Source organism: Canis aureus, chromosome 17, assembly GCF_053574225.1.
Source record: "Canis aureus isolate CA01 chromosome 17, VMU_Caureus_v.1.0, whole genome shotgun sequence".
Taxonomy (NCBI): Eukaryota; Metazoa; Chordata; class Mammalia; order Carnivora; family Canidae; genus Canis; species Canis aureus.
Genome location: NC_135627.1, coordinates 6,389,173 through 6,406,575, shown reverse-complemented (window position 1 = coordinate 6,406,575; position 17,403 = coordinate 6,389,173). Strand labels below are relative to the sequence as shown.

The window sequence follows — 17,403 nt, the reverse complement described above, 5'->3', positions numbered from 1 at the left end:
GGGGCAGACTGTGTTAGGGAGCAGCATTGCCAGATTCAGGGTTGTCGGTGGCTTGAATAAAATTCTGGTGGGGTTTAGCAGTAGGCTCTGATAATGGGTCAGACGGGCATTGCTGATCCAGCGGTCTGGAGGCTGTTTGAGTACCCCTTCAATAGCATGTGGGGTGGTAACATGCAGTTCTTGCTCCATGGCCAGCTTGTCCATGTCCTTGACCATAGGGACCACCGCAGCAATCATTTTAAGCATGGAGGCCATCCTGCAGCCACAATGTCCAGCTTTTTGGAGAGATAGGCTATAGGTCTCTTCCAGGGACCTATATACTGGACAAGGACCCCTTTTGCCACCCTGTCTTTCTTGTCCACATACAGGTAGAAGGTCTTGGCTAGGTCAGGCAGCCCAAGAGCCAGGGAAGACAGCAAGGCCTGTTTAAGGTCATGAAAGGCTCTGTTCGTGGCCTCTGTCCATTCAAAATTTTGCTGGTACCTGGTGGCCTCAGAGAGGGGTCTGGCCATCTCGGCAAAACCCGGAATCCATAATCGAATTCACGTACCTGGCAGACTATTTGCGGCTGTGGGATCCTTAGGATGGTTTCCTTCCTTGCATCCATCAACCATCTTTGTCCATCCTTTCATTTGTACCCAAGGTAGCTCACCTCTGCTCTGCAGATCTGGGCTTTTTTAGCTGAGGCCCGGTATCCTAGAGCCACTATTGTCTGGAGCAAGTCCCTAGTGCCTCGCAGGTATGTGTCCTGGTCCTCCGCTGCCAACAGGATATCATCTACATATTGCAATAAAGTCAAATGAGGGTGCTCGGAACGGAACTCACCCAAGTCTTCATGTAAGGCCTCATCGAAGATGGTTGGTGAATTTTTGAATCCTTGTGGTAATCGAGTCCAGGTGAGCTGGCCATTGATGCCTTTCTTGGGGGTTCGTCCATTCAAAGGCAAAAAGGTCTTGGCTCTTGGGTGCTAAAGGCAGGCTGCAAAAGGCATCTTTTAAATCTGATACCATATACCAAGTTTTGTCTGGAGGCAGGGTGGAGAGGAGGGTGTATGGGTTTGGGACTGTAGGGTGCATATCCTCTACTTGCTGGTTGACTTCCCTTAAGTCCTGGACTGACCTGTAGTCGTTCAGAGTATGGTTTCCACACCGGCAGCAAGGGAGTGTTCCATGCCGATTGGCAAGACCTCAATATGCCCTAGTCCAGTAGTTGCCAGATGTGGGGTGTGATTCCTGTATGCGCTACAAGAGGCATGGGGTATTGGAGGACCCTGACTGGGTCTGCCCCGGCTTTAGCTCTATATATATGGCTGGTAGGTGCTGGGCCAGCCCAATTCCCCCAGTTTCTGCCCATGCTTGGGGAAATTCCTGCAGTCAATGGTCAATGTCAGTCATTGGGGCTGAGGGCATTTGGTGGAGACGATATTCGTCTTCTAAACTCAGGACAAGCACCTGAATCGGGTGCCCCTCCTTATCTAGGATTTTTGCCACTTCGGGGTGGAAGCAAATTTATGCCCCCATCTTGGTGGGCAAGTCCCGACCTAACAACAGGTAGGGACACTCAGGGATGACCATGAAGGAGTGGGATACCTGGCCCATGCCGAGATCCACAGTTCTTTGGGTAGTCCATGAGTACTGTTTGGTGCCCATGGCCCCTTGCACCCATGAAGTCTTGCTTGCCAATTTCCCTTAGGGTTGTAATAAAAGCGAGTGTTGTGCTCCACAACACTGAATATCCACAGGAATTCAACAGGTTGCCCCTCCACGCTGAGAGTTACCCTGGGCTCGGGAAGGGGTGCTGAACTGACTCCTCTAGTCGTCCAGGTCCTCCATTTCCAAGATCTTGGCAGGGGCCTTAGGTCTTTTGTTAGGGCAGTCTTTCACCCAGTGACTCTCTTCCTTGCAATGAGCACATGGGTTTTTGTTCAGTTTAGGGCGCTCCCAACAGGGACCAGGGCCATCCTCCTTACCTGTCCCTGAAGCCAGCTTCTTGAGGTGCCTCCGTTTTTCCTGTGGGTCATCCATGGTTACAGCCAGCAGGATCTTGGCCAGGTTTCGGGTCTGCCAGTCACTTAGTTTTTGTTGTGCTTCCAGACTTTCTTTATTATTATAAACTCTTTCTGCTACTATTACTAAGTCCTGCAGGCTCTTCTCTCCTAGTCTCTACTCTTTGCAATTTTCTTTTGATGTCTGGAGTGGCCTGGTTAACAAAAGCCATGATAATTGCAGCCTTCGTTTCTGGGGCTTCTGGGTTCATAGGGGTGTACTGCCTAAAAGCCTCTATGACTCTCTAAGAAGGCTGCTGGACTCTCATCCTTACCCTGTCTTACATCATACACCTTGGCCAGATTGGTCGGCTTGCATGCAGCAGCCTGGAGACCTGCCATTAGAGTCTAGTGGTGGACCCGGAGTCTCTCCTTACCTTCAGCCGAGTTGTGGTCCCAGGTGGGGCGGGATAAGGGGAAGGCAGCGTTTGAGGTCTGGATTTTGAGTCTGATGTCTGTCCTCTCCCGGGACAGACTTCCAGGCTTCCACCTGAATTCGTTCCCTCTCTTCGGTGGTGAAGAGAACCAGCAAGAGCTGTTGGCAGTCATCCCAAGTAGGCTGGTGGGTAAAGAGGACAGTATCTAAAAGTCCAATTAGATACCTCGGATTATCAGAGAACTTTGCATTTTGGGTTTTCCAATTATATAAGTCACTGGTGGAGAATGTCTGCCAGTCTCGTCGGAGGTCCCAAGGTGCGGAGGGGAAGGGCGGTGGAGTGGCCGTCCTGCATAAGGAGGTGGGGCCGCCCGGTGGGTCTGGCCCTGTGTCCCCACTGCTGGCCGCCCACAGGGTCTCCCTCGTCAGGGAGGGGTGGCGACCCTTCTGCAGCCCCTGGTACCTGGGGGTGGGGGGAAGGGTGAGGAAGTATCGGGTTGGGCGGTAGGAAAATCAGGTCCTCTGGGGAGGAATCCTGCAAGACTGGATAAAGGGGCGCTTTGGTCTTAGAGTCTGTCTCCTTCTCGGCTTTTCGCAGGGCTAGAATCTTGGTAGGTCCTGCTTTGGGGGGTAAAAATGGTTTTAGCCAAGGAGGGGGTATTCTCCATCATGTCCTGCCAGGCCAGGATGTAGGGCACCTGGTCAGAGTGGCCCTTGGTTTGTCCCTGAAGATCACAGCCTTAACCTGTAAGATAATAGGTAGGTGGAAAGTTCCTTCTTGGGGCCATCCCACATCAAAGTTGGCCGTTCTGACATGCAGCAAGTTTGAAATTTTCCTCTCCGTTTGTCTGTGCTCAGATTATGAGCTCTTTCCCTAACGTCGGAGAAGTGGGAGAGCATAAGGGACAGAGGGGTGGTTTGTGTTTCCCCCATTATGTCCCCAATCCACACCAAGGCACAGACAGTTATGACAGTTAACAAAGGCACAGTAACAGTCCACTGCGGCCGTGGACACAAAGCAGAAAGTAAACCGAAGGGCTGGTTGTCCGTAAGGACAGTCGGCCCTCCTTACAGACGAGGACCCCGTCCTCCCCGTGGGGGCAAGGGATGTCTCCCAAGACCCCTGGTCCATGCCCGCCAGAGCGTCCACCTAAACCAATGTCGACCCAATACAGTTTGGAATTCCTACAGGTAGAAACACAGCATGGAGCTCTCAGAAAATATGCATGCAACAGGTAGAAAAAGTTGAATACTCACCAGGCTTGGTACCCTCTGGGTGGGGTCCTGGGGTCTCTCGGATCCCGGACGAGCCCCCAAATGTTGTGCCCACGATTGCAAATCCAAGAAACCACCGAGGAGCCGACACTGATGCAAGCACACTAGGGTTTATTAACAAGCTCGAGCTTCGGTCCGAGTACACCTGACACAGCGGAGCAGGGACTTGGACCCCGAGGTGGGTTACAGCTGGGTTTTTATGGGCTGGTCTAGGGGATTTTCAGAAGGGGTGGAGGAATTTCTTCATTCTGATATGGAGGCAAGGGTGGAGGAGTTTCTGAAGCTTTTAGTTCCTCATTCCAATAAGGGTGTGCCCTGCAGTTTTTCTTGTTGCTTATCTAGGGGCCAGGGGTGGGGGACATTTTCTGAATTTCTTGGGTCCCACACAACTTCAGTATTTTCACAATCTAGAGCCTCCCTCAGTCATCATGCATGCCTAATGCTGCCTCCTCTGCCAATTGCGCAGGTTTTAGAATCCCTTCTGCACCTAGAAAATAATTTTCACTTTCTTTCCCAATTAAAAAAAAAATGATGTAGATTTTTCTTTAGGTTGCATAATAGACTTACCAAAAATCACACAGATCACTTGATTACCTTAACTCCTCTTGTTTCTCATGAGAAACATCTCAGGAAATGATGTGATCATATGACTGGGTGAGAATATCAACTATTACTTTATGCCAGATTATTTATGCCAATTTGAGAGTTCAAAGTTAATGATAGACTTTAATTAGGACAATTCAGGGTTCATGTAGTTTAAGTTAAAGTGAAGAAGAATTTCAAAGGCTAAATTATTGTTGTCAGGGCACCTGGGTGGCTCAGTGGTTGAGCATCCGCTTTCAACACTGGGTGTGATCCCAGGGTCCTGGGATCAAGTCTCACATTGGGCTCCCTACATGGAGACTGCTTCTGTCTCTGCCTCTCTCTGTGTCTCAAATAAATAAATAAATAAATAAATAAATAAATAAATAAATCTTTAAAACAATTATGTTGCCATTTCAAGTAGAAAATACTCCCCCCAAATTATTTTCTAATGCCCACATTTATGTTACCTGTCTTTACAAAACCTTTAAAGATTGTTTTTTTTCATAGCCTGTTTTCCTAGTTACAAATCACCGCTATCAATGGTTTGAAAGGAGATTAGGGTCTGGAAATGCGGAATTTTATGCTAAGGAACTGTTACCTCTCTGACTCAGGCCTCCAGGGGTTGAAGCAACATTTACTTGCTCTAATTCATTTCAACTCATATCTCTTCAGATTTGCTCTTGCCAACCCCCAAACTATCAAACTTTAGCAAGTCTTGGACTCAAGTCTAAACTTTATTCCCTTGTACATTAAAACCACTTCCCTTCCGTTATATTGATTGCATGGATTAAAATAATTTGGGTTCATCTTTCAAACCCAGATTTAAAGTTCCAGTGACTGGCACTCAGAAGTTACAAGATACTATACCCAGCACTCCTTTGAAAGGCCCTATTGAGGGAAGAAATGGCTGATTATTTCCCCATTTTATTCATGCAAAAGAACTATTTAGTGGAACACCATGTGGCTGTGTACCATTCCTAAAGCTAGCAGTTGACAAAACAAACAAACTACTAACTTAAGCTTGGATCTTAAAAGCTCTTTTTACAAAGAAGTTTCCCAGCAACAGCCTTTTCATTTCATGATGGTGCACAACTCAGACAGAAAACAACTAGATTTTCTTCCTAATCTTCTCCTCACTCTTGGTTGCCCTTTGGGGGCCTGTTCCACCTACTTGTGAGTTATCTCTACAGAGTTTTGGGTCTTTTTTTTCTCCCACTTAACTGCTCCGCTGTGCTGCCTAAAGCTTAACACCCAGGAAATTTTGGCAGAACCTTCAGCAATGACTTTATCAAATAAAAAAGCCTTCATTGGAACAGACTATCCATGGCAAGCATAATTTTGCTGGTGTAAAGAGACCATACTAGTTTCCAATCTTCTGATGATTCCATATTTGGGGAACTGTTTTTATTTTTCACTTGCATTAAAAAAATAAACAATATCCAGGGACGCCTGGGTGGCTCAGTGGTTGATGCTGCCTTTGGCTCAGAGCTTGATCCAGAGTCCCGGGTCAAGTCCTGCATGGGGCTCCCCACAGGAAGCCTGCCTCTTCTGCCTATGTCTCTGCGTCTCTCACGAATAAATAAATAAAATCTTTTTAAAAAATGTAATCAATCTCCAGAAGCTCTTTCCTCCACATATCCAGCAACAAGCAAATTCACAAAAATCTCCCATCCAAAACAGAGCCATGAACTAAGTCTTCATAAGAAAACTGTAGAAGTAATAGTCACCGAGTGCATCATCTTCAGAGTGGAAAAATGGAGTTCCCTTCATGTCCCCAGGAATGGGATGTTGACTTGGAATTGTGAATAAAACTGACAGTATTTATTTTAAAACTTGACCAGCTAGTGTCGTGTGCATGCTTCTTCAATTCTCTAGTATATACTGAGGAAAGTCTTTGGAAATACAATCCCACTCTGATACAACATTAGACAGTATTAGTCCTATTGAGAGAAGAAAAAGAGAGAGAGAAGAAGAAGGGAAGCCTGGGAGAAGGGAGGAGGAAGAGAGAGCGATTCTAAAATCATAGCGTCATTGGCCATTTTGTGTAGGAGCAAAGAGCACCTCCAAATCATACCAGCATTGGAATATTGCAATAAAATACTTGCTGTTTATAAAATAACTTTTTTCCATCAAAATATGTATCACAGTATTAATTTAGTGAAGATGGCCACCAACTTGCTTACATAAGTTTTGACATTTATCAAGGGTGATTAGTTTGTCATAGCATCTTGGACTTTAAAAAATTAAATTTTTGATGACTAAGTTGAGGTCTCATTTAATAGTATATTATTCAGTAAAATTCTGCTATTACTCTTTCACAGTCTGGATCACTCTCTAGAACTATTATCCATGCTGCTCTGGTATAGACGATGGGAACAGAAAACATTTGAGATCTCCATATTTTAAGAAATCTTAATATTGATATTAGAAACAAGTATATAGTGACCATTGTTCAAGGAATTTCATGTACTTTAACTCACTTAATCCTCATTATAACTTTATGCATTAGGTCTCTCTTGCCCCATTTTGAGATGAGGTAATAACTCCCAGAGAGATCAAGTAATTTGCCCAAAGTCTCACAGTGGACCATCTAATGTGTGTTTTCAAGTATCTGAAAATTCTCTAGTCTTAAAAAAAAAAAAAAAATAGTACCAGTTTCTTTGCTTTAAACTATAAGTGAATTTAAATCTAAATGTTTATAATGTGTAGCTTCATCATCTACTGCCTATTGAATTGTGTTAAATAAGTGTTTCTGTTTCTTCTGAAGACAGAAAGCATTCTACTCATGTATTTATCTTAGTTGTATCTTTCTAGGGACAGTGGTAAAAAAAAAATAAGATCTGTCAGAAAAGAACAATAAATTAGGACCTTTGAAACAATTTTTGGGATTAGTTGTTGAGCACCTACTGCATACTACACAGGAATTCTTTCTGCCATTTCCCCACCAGATGGTCAACTAGCCACTGCAAAGTTATATTGCATCTACAATCCAATAAAATGCCTGCATATATTTTAATTTCTAGAAGACACCTAATTTACCCAGATTACAAATGCAAATGACTGGGGCGCCTGGGTGGCTCAGTGGCTGAGCATCTGCCTTTTGTTCAAGTTGTGATCCTGGGGTACTGGGATCAAGTCCTGCATCTAGGTCCCTGCATGGAGCCTGCTTCTTCCTCTGCCTGTGCTCTGCCTCTGTCTCTGTGTCTCTCATGAACAAATGAATAAAATCTTAAGAAAATGCAAATAACTCTTTCCTGGGGGATGTTGGTTCTACAGGTTTCAAAGAAGAAGCACCAGTATGCATTTCCAAGCTCCATAAATCAAACATGCTTAAAAATGATCAGTATCTTGTTAAATTTCCCTTTATGAGCACATCAGCCAAGTCCAGCAAGTTCACTTGTTATTGAACAAATGAGAAATTATTTCAGAAGTAAGCATGTTTATTAGTTTGCCAAAACCTGTATCCAAACTTGTTATTCCAGCAAATGGTGAGATGAGTCTTCATTCATAAGCAACAAAGACATATTTTAGAGCCCAGTTTCATACAAGAAATACCTAAATATCCTGTTGTCAAATGAATGGAGATTCTCTGGTGGAATTGTACAGAAAGTGTTGGGCCGCGGGATCAAGGGGGATCAGGAGACATCAACAAAATGGCAGCAGACCACCTTGTTGCCCCCACCTCAGAACTTTCCCACCACCAGCAGATCACCCAAGGGCATGTCATCAGGGGCAGACAGGACCTATGCAGGAAACCTGAACTGCACGTTACCCAAAACCCATATAAGGGCTTAGGCAGTTATCACCCCAGACAGACACAATCCCTTACCCCTCCCCCCTTAAAAAGCTCACATGTACTCCCTTTGGGTGCGACTTCCCTGGCCTGTGACTTACCCGCTCTCTCTCTCCCCTGCGGACTGCAGAACCTCGCCCCAGAGTGCTGCCCATTAAAAGCTTGCCTTGACCAACTTTTGCCTGGCCTATTTCATTTCACAACCAGTAGGATTAAACCTGACAGAAAGCAGCCTGCAACATCTAATAATAATACTACACATATATTTACCAGAGTTGTAAAGTTTGGAGTATTGGAAATTGTTTTTAAAACATGTGACTTTTAAAATAGGGCTGTCTATATAGTAATGAAATTGCATCATTTCTTCAAAACAATGTCTACCTAAATTTTTTTTTAAAAAAACCCAATTCACCTTAAATAATGAAAATCTTAGGCACAATATGACTGCTTGGTGGAAATAATTGAGAAATAGTTTAAACTATATAAATTATTTCATTAAAAGTACCTATCACAGGAGTTCTATCTCTAGAAGGAGAAAACCTGATATATAGATTAAATGATTTATACATTATAATTATACATTATTTTTAACTGATAGATTAAAGTTTCATTTTTTAACAGATGTGTGCCTAAGACTTTTAAATCACTTTGATAAACAGGCTTTTTGAGGCTCTATCTTTAAATAACCATGAGAAGGAGGAGGCTATGGCTCTTCCACCATGTTCAGCTGGGCACGGCGTAAAACAAAATGACCATCTGTAATTATCCTGTGGTTTTAAGCAGAGGAACTGGGCAGTCAAGGTATTTCAAACCCTAGTCATTGACAATCTCATCCAACTGACTAATTGAAAGAGGATTTAAGATGGGCAAAGAGAGATAAAATAGTGACTGTCAAGTTCATGAGGTGATGGGACAGGTGAGAAAGCACAGGCAGTGTTGCCTCTTGTGGATGTTGATTAACACACTGTAAATAGACACTCCGTGTCTTCCAGCAACCTTCTGTCTTCAGGAGAAAGAGGAGTAAATAATGGGCGTGGAAAACAAGATAGCTTGGGAAAACCTTGTTCAAACCAGTCTGTTCACTAGCTGCGAGGGGAGGTTGCTGATTATCTCCTAAATGTGCTCCATAACCCTTATGCAAATAATCCTTTGACACAGAAAGAAAAAAACCATTTTACTACTGATTCAAGAACTGCCTTCACAAAATTATTAGGCTTTCTTCATTCCAGAGGCCAATATTCAATCTTTCAACTCTATTTATAAAGGAAGGCAGTGAGACAGACCATGGCAGGTGGGAGATTGAATATGAACATCTCAGGGAAGGAGGGAGGTGGTTGCTGGCGAGATGTGATGCAGGCTTGCACAAAATCTGTCCATTCCCTCACTAAGGCTCTCCTGGCTCTTAATGTACCTATTGATTCATTCAACAGGTACACTTTAGGTGCCCTCTCCAGCTAGAGAACAGATGTGAATGAGATACAGTTGCTGCCTCATACAATACAGACTTGCAGGATTGGAAGATACATTCTTGCCCAATTATCCAACTGAGGCATGAATCCCTTCCATAAAGTCCCTGCCAAAGCTTTATACTACTACACTAGAGTTAGCATTAATAGCAAAGATGATGTATTGGCACTTTGACAAATGCTACTGTGAAACCACACTTCCTTCTTGTCATATTTATGCAGAGTTTATTTATTTAAATTTAAGTGCACTGTCTTATATCTACCGCCTGTACTGTATCTGCCTTTAAAAAATTTTCCTGTTGGGATCCCTGGGTGGTGCAGCGGTTTAGCGCCTGCCTTTGGCCCAGGGCGTGATCCTGGAGACCTGGGATCGAATCCCACATCGGGCTCCCGGTGCATGGAGCCTGCTTCTCCTTCTGCCTGTGTCTCTGCCTCTCTCTCTCTCTCTCTCTCTCTGTCTGTGACTATAATAAATAAATAAATAAATAAATAAATAAATAAATAAATTAAAAAAAATTGTCCTGTTGTTCTAGCTTATTAAGAGCTTCTTGTAGCTGGAGTATTCATGAGCCCTTCCAATACTGGCTTATGTACACATGTGTCAAGCAGGCTTATCATAGCCTCATCTAGGTCTTCATAAAGACGTGGACTGAGGATCCTCAGACCTGAAACACAGCTTATGTGCTAGGCTGAACCTCTGCTCTCAGCATCTATGGTTGGGTCAGCAGGTTTTGACACCAGGCTCTTAACTGCATGCTACGTTAGTAACTCCTTGATGGCCAAATTGTAAACTAAAGGCCTTTTAAGAATCCCTACCAATTAAATGATAATAAATTATATATAAAATAAAGTGTTGACTTAATCCCAAAAATAGATTTCAGGTATATGTAGAGATAATTACATGTACTGATCTACCAAGAAACCCCAGTTCACACCTGGGACCCTGATTCATTCTCAAAATATCCTAAGAAGGATAATAAATTATTATTGATGCCCCTCTGAGTTATGGAGCTGATGAACCAAGTTTTATAACTGTTTTCCCCTGTAAATCCCTTGGTCCCTCTCAAGCAGGTTTAGGGAAGCGATTTTCTTTCTCTCTTTCTTGTCACAATATCTGTGAGTTTTTAGGTACTTTTGCCACCACAATATAATAAATACTTTAAATGCTTGAAGGCTGTGATGAGTCACTGCTTTATTCTCTGCAGCTAACGTGGTTCCTGGAACATACAGGCTTATATAAATACATATTTATTGGGTGAAAACTGAATTAATGAATATTTCTGTTACTTGACGTCTGGAGCTGTCTAGTATGTTTCTGTGACTTCATGACTATATTCCTAGGCTGGTGAGGACGTGTGGGTGCTATGTAAAACTTGCCTATGTGGACTTTCTTTGCCTTTTGGCACATCCATTTTGAGGGGTTTATTTGCTGTGTTCCTTCATGCTTTCAGCCTGTCAGCTTGGCCATCCAGGTAACAAATGCCTCAATGCCTCCTGGCATGAGGCCTCTTTAGACTTTAGTGAAATGATAGATCCCCTTGAAAAGGTCCTGGGGAACAGAGTTAGCAGGATGTGTGGCCTTACCCCTTTGCTCCTTGTCTCCTCCCACACATAGCTAAAAGCATTTGGTTTCAGTGACAGGATCTGTAACACAGAGATGATGATCCTTTGTTTTAATTCGCTTATATTTGTCTGCCAAAATTTTCATGATCACTTCGCATCCTATTTCATTTGTTTCCCAAGATAGACATAAAAATTGTCCATAGAAAGAAAAAAGATAGTTTAAATACAACCCATTCTAACTTAGAAGAAAAATCCTGTATTTGATCTCTATAATTATGCTCTGTGTTCAGGGGCCATACTCAAATTATTATGTGATGCCTTTCAAAAGACATTTAGTTTAATGAAAACCTCATTGAGTCCCTACTGTGTGTAACACATATATTTCCCTATATCTTCCAAACAATAGGAAAAATGAAATATTCAAATGGCATGGCATTTTTCCCTGAAAGGGGAAAAACCTTATGAGATGAGATCTTTGTGCATTGGCTACCAGATGCCAGGAATACAACTTATTTTTAGAATAATTTTAGGCTCAGTACAGAAAACAGTTGAGTGCATTTTCATAAAGTCCTCCGGTTTCCATGGCAAATGGGGCCATTATTTCTTCTGAAATGGAAGGCTTTTACTTATACTTTCCAAATGCTTTTCATATTGTGCCAAAAACCCAAGTCAGTCCAGAAACAAGTATACTAGCGGCTTATTGTAAAAAGCAGTTCTTAAGTAAAAATGTGCAGCAGGTCAAAGTGACTTTCCATTGAGGCCTGTGGAGAACACCGAATAATACACTCCAGTCAAATGGCATGCATTCATCTCAGATGTAGATAGTGGGGCCAATGAAAAGTTTAATGATCCAAAGTACTTCATCATGATGAGATCTACACACAATATGTTTAGATGCATTCCACGAAAACTGTAATGTTTATTTCTTAAGTTACAAGATGTGGGCTCAAAAAATCACTTCAATTCAAATCTGTTTAATACCTGATATTCGTTATGCATATTAAAACATAAACTATCAATACTAGATAATTTTGTAAGCTCTGCTTAATTTCACGGTAGGTGACAATATTTCCTTCTTAGAGGATCACAGATGTTTTAATATTGAATATTAAATGGATTTTGGAAATGCAACTAATTAGAACAATAAATATCAACATGATATTTATATTGTTTACTGGTTCTCTGCTTGTAAAAAAGTTATACTATTACTATGGGAAATCAGTTACAAATTAAAACTTCTAGACAAAATTGGAGTTGAATCACCTTTTCCTTTCAGCATCGAATATAGCACACTGTCGATTTTTAAATTAATGGAATTAAATCTGAAATAATTTTAATACTGAATCATATTCTTTCACTTAACATCAGCTTATTAGCCACTCTTTAAACTGCCTGTTTAACTATATTGACTGCAGTATCTCCAAGCGGGATACCATAGCCACGAATATATGACTAATATTTACCTGTAACAAATACATAACTAACCAAGGATGAGCTATCCCATTAGTAAATCCTTCTTCAAAACGGAACTTGACAAATGAGTTGGGTAAAGAAAGGTTAGCAAACTCTTCTGTCTACAGGCCACTGACCAACAAACCATAGATTTTAGTACAGGTTGCTAGTGTTAGCTCAACTAGCCTCTGGTCCTTATTCTATGTGCTACACTTACAAGCCAGTGCTGCCTCTCTTCTCTGGCTCCTACTTCTTTTTCTTTCTTTCTTTTTTTTTTTTTTTTCTGGCTCCTACTTCTATGCCAGCATGGGAAGCTCCACTTTTCATTCTCTCAAGATCTCAGATCAAGTCTGATAATAAACCAGCTATGCTAGCCTCTGTCGTTTTCATTTATGTATAAATTAAATCATTCTGGATAGATTTTAAAACCATGGCCAATTCAATATGGATGTGCTAGGACTGCTAGTGCTATATATTACAGAATAAACATAAATTATAAAGAGTTGACGATTCATTTCAAAAATGTGATTCACAGACCTATTTTGTCCACTACAGCCCTCAAGATGAGCCAGGTCAGTGCTCAATAACACCAAAGGTAATCCAATTTCAATATGTAAGAGGTCTACATCTGACACAATGAAATGATTTCACTTTTCTAATAAACGTCTCCTTCTGCGCCATGCTTAACATTACTTTCCCAGAGTAAGTATCTCCCTTAATGCTTATTGGGCCAAAATATATACTTTTAGCCACTTTGAGTTATTTGAATAGCACCATTTTGGTTTTTTAACACTCGGTGCTTTTTCTTTTATTGTATGGTATGGTCTTGCATTTGATTTAAAACACTTTTCTTCCCTTTCCCCAAACAAGTAAGAATAAAATCTGTAAGACTTACAGGGTTGGATGGCAGAAGTTGGGTCTTCTCTCCTACCTCTAACTGTTCTTGCTCTTCCAGCATGGAGTGGAGAGGAAGGAGAGAGAAACAAAGTTCTTCATTTCTTGGGCAAGGGTAAGATTCTCTCTGTCTCTTTCTCCAACATCCATTGCTGCCAGTAATGTCTTCTTGGCACACATTTGGACACCAGCATTTGGACACTAGCTCTTTCCTCTTGGAGTCCACATGTGTCTTCTGCAGGAAGTCCTATGGGGGTCTCATAATGCACGTTTTCTTAAAATAAAAGCTCAGTCTGTTGTTACCACTTTCAACTCTTCCTTAGTTCCTACTGCAGGAGAGTCAACCTGAAAGCTTTTTAGAGTATCTACAATGTGGATCAATCCTGGTTTTCTCCTGTGATGTCCACTGACAATGAGAAATACATGTATCTTTGGAGTGTTGTCTTCTTCAATGATAGCACTCTCAGGAAGTTTACACTAAGATGTGTGTGACTGATAACATCTTAAGAATTGTTTTTTATAAAAAAAAAAAAAAAAAAAAAAAGAGAGAACTGTTTTTTATCTTCACAAGACAATGTAGGCCAAAGGAAGACATCTTTTAAAGTGACACTTCAGGTCATTAGCTAGAAAAGCCTTATGAGGCAGGGAACTGGCTTCCTGATACCCATAACACTGTTTCCAGCCCTGCATGAGTCCACTTTCCCCTCCATTACTATATATTGGTGTCTCTATGAAGACTTCATCAACACCTTACCAAAGAGCATAGCAAAAACAATAGTGTGATCTGATTTGTTCCAGTTTTCCTCCAGATAAAAGGCTCCTGGTTTCCTTTAACAACCTTCTCACCTGAGTTAAAACAAAAGAAAACAACAACAAAAACAATTCCAAACTGCCTGCAAGGCAGGGCTTGGTTAAGGATGCTGATTGGATGTGTCTCATTAGAGGCACAACATCACTCAGATAAGAGTCTGGCTGGAGCAAATAGATGGGAAATATGATACCTTATGAAGTACTTTGATGAGGCAAGATCTGATGCTGGCAAGCATGGCGACATGTTACCATGTGTAGGACAGAGATGGTCCAGTTTTGTGCTGCCTGCCAAATTTCTACTTCAAAGGAACTTCAGGGCAAAAGTCCACATGGGTTGGGAAGAGGAGAGTGGCAGCTTAAGTGGCTTCCCTTGAAATGCATTACCTTAGTAGACTCTCAGTGTTGTTCACATGCGTGTTTAGGTTGCTTGTAAAAACCAAGGAAAATTCTGAGGGGGCCGGAAGTTCTGACCAAGCATTCCTTATAAACACAGTAAAACTAAATTTAAAAAAAATCTAAGTCACTACTGATGGGTTAAGCTATATGAGAGTTGCAGATGGCAGAAAGACCAGGTAGATGTCACTCCAACAGAAAGCCTTAGAATAGCTGAAACAGGGCAAGTGCATCTAGTGAGCATGATGCGCTAGAGAATGAAGATGAGTCAGGTACAACGAGATTCAAGAGGTTTGTAAATGATGCCATGAATTTCTTAGAGGGTTAACTAGTGGAGGAAGACCTAGCAGATTGAAGATTGCCTGGAATTCTGATACTAGAAAAGAAAAAAAAAACTGGATCATTTGTTTCAACTCCCTTTTGGTTGAATCAGTATCTGCTACAATGGCTGTTATCCCAATTGAAGAAAGAATACTGATTTTTAAAACCCTGGTGGCTTCAAGAAATAGACTATATAGGTTTAGAGAGATGATAGAAGACACACATTATTATTAACCTTACAGATGAAATATTAGGTATATAGAGTGTATACTACATCTTGAGTTAAGAATTAAATGGTCAAATGGAGATGTTCAAATTTCATCAGTGACAATGCTCTTATTTGGATAAAGGAAAATTTGTAGCACGTGTTTGGAAGACAACTTTTCACGAATCCTTGTAAATATTTATTTCTTGCAGTCCTCATCTGACTAGCTTACTAACATTGCCAACTTCTCTGCATTGAGGCACAGAGGATCTCAAGGCAACACGAGGTATGTTCAGCACTTCAGAGAGAAGGTGTCCTTAGATACACGCATCTTGGCAAAAGTAACTGGCAATTTCCTACTATACAGCCCAAGTACCACCAAGTCCATCAGATTGGGGAAAAATATAAATAAAAACCCAAAGTTTTTATTTAAGGATTCTACTTCAGTTGAAGAAAAAGCATTAAAATCAATAAAGCAATTTGCAGGAGTTTCAAGATGCCACTGTAAAAGATGACAAATGAAGGAACTCCGGCTGCCCTAATCTTATCTCTGCTCGCTAATTTGGTCTCGGAGAGAGTATTACTTCATAATCAAAGAAAGCAATTAATACAGCTGCCATAGAAAAACAGAAGTACGTTCACAGCTCGTGTGGTAATAACTTGCCAATAAATGATAACAAGTCAGTATTTGCCTTCAACATTTTTAGGAAATGCTTTACTTGAAGAGCTTTCAGTTTAGCTGGAAGCAGTCGGAAAAGTCCTAGCCTACGTTCCTGTCACCCAGCTTTCTTGAAAGTAGAAGACCATTCTCTTCAAAGCCTTTACCTGCTTTAACAACTGTCATATGGATATCTTGTTCATCAACAAATTACGGTCCTTTGTTTACTACCCAGAGAAGATATAAGAAGCACATTTTGTTTCCTTACCCTCGAGACTGTCAAAAATGATCTTGCATATTTGACTTTTTCCATGTCCAAAATATAAGGAAGCAATGTATTCCGAGAGGAAATTTTGAGTCATTCTCAGGGGCCATTTGATTCCCTGTACCCGATGGACAGGACAGGCATCCTAACCAAACTACCAATTTATAGTTTACTCTTTCCAAAGAGAAAAAAAAAATGATTCTCAAGTCTTAAAAGTACTGGAGTAACATTAAAAAGAGTGCATTATAAAATTAAAAATGACAATCTTAAAAAAGAATGACAAATAGATTCTATGTCATGCTAAAATATATATATTTATTAGCATTTACATATTGAAGGCAATCTATATGAAAGGGGAACACATACCTTTGTTAATTCTCCTTGATATTTATACCATCCTTCTCTTGAAAAATAGTTTAAATAAAAAATCTATATTTCTAAGGTGCCTCGGTGTCTCAGTGCTTAAGTGGCTGACTCTTGGTTTCAGCTCTGGTGATGATTTCAGGGTCCTGGGACTGAGCCCAGCATCGAGCTCTGCGCTCAGCACAGAGTCTGCTTGAGATCCTCTTTTCCTCTGCCTCTGCCCCCCTACTCATGTTCTCTCTCTCTCTTTCTCTAAAATAAGTAAGTAAAAACCTTTAAAAATATGCATTTCCAAAAGAAATAATATAAGATAGAATTTTAGAATTTCTTCTCTGTAACATACTGGCTCTGCCTTCTCCTGCAAATTAATTAATCCCTATGCTTCAGTAAGTTATCAATAAAAATAAAGATAATAACACCCGTATTCGAGGATTTTGTAAGGTTTAAGAAAAAAAAAAGATGTTTGAAAAATGCTCAACAGAGTTCCTGGTGCTTGGTAAATGATGGCTATTATTTTTGTAAAATGAAAATTGGATTTTTGCATGTATGTATACATTTGGCTTTGTTCAAGTGCCTTAGAGCTCAAGTGATAAAATTGTATTTGGAACACTCTAGAAGAAAGAACAGTTTGAATGTTCATTGAGGGAGAAATAAATAAAAAATTAGTACAGAGCCTGAATGAAGAAATCTGCAAATAGTAAAAAGTGTTGGTACTCTTTTTCAGTGCTTCAGATAAATGATGTACGTAAACTAGGATTGCTAGCTGTAAGTGTCCTATAAATAGAGTCATTAAGAAAATCAAAGAAAAAAAAAGAAAATCAAAGAAATGTTTTTAGGAAGTATTGGAACAAAACAATAAGGGTATATGCTCTTACTATTTACATATACGTACATATATACACACTCAGAGATGATTTGATTAATCAAATATATCTGATGA

The 17,403-nt window shown here is 40.9% G+C and overlaps 1 long non-coding RNA gene across 2 annotated transcripts in view; it reads right to left on the bottom strand.

Moving 5' to 3' along the window:
• Window positions 1-17,403, bottom strand: part of LOC144287739 (uncharacterized) — an 86,166-nt gene that overhangs the window by 37,903 nt on the left and 30,860 nt on the right. Inside the window, exons 1-2 of one of the 2 annotated variants that reach the window (XR_013355509.1) lie at window positions 3,678-3,953; window positions 2,422-2,603 (exon numbers count right to left, since the gene is read on the bottom strand). The exons of the other annotated variant lie outside the window; for it this stretch is intronic. This is a non-coding gene — a long non-coding RNA (uncharacterized LOC144287739). Of the gene's footprint in view, window positions 1-2,421; window positions 2,604-3,677; window positions 3,954-17,403 lie in introns of those variants that run through there. 2 annotated transcript variants of the gene reach the window in all.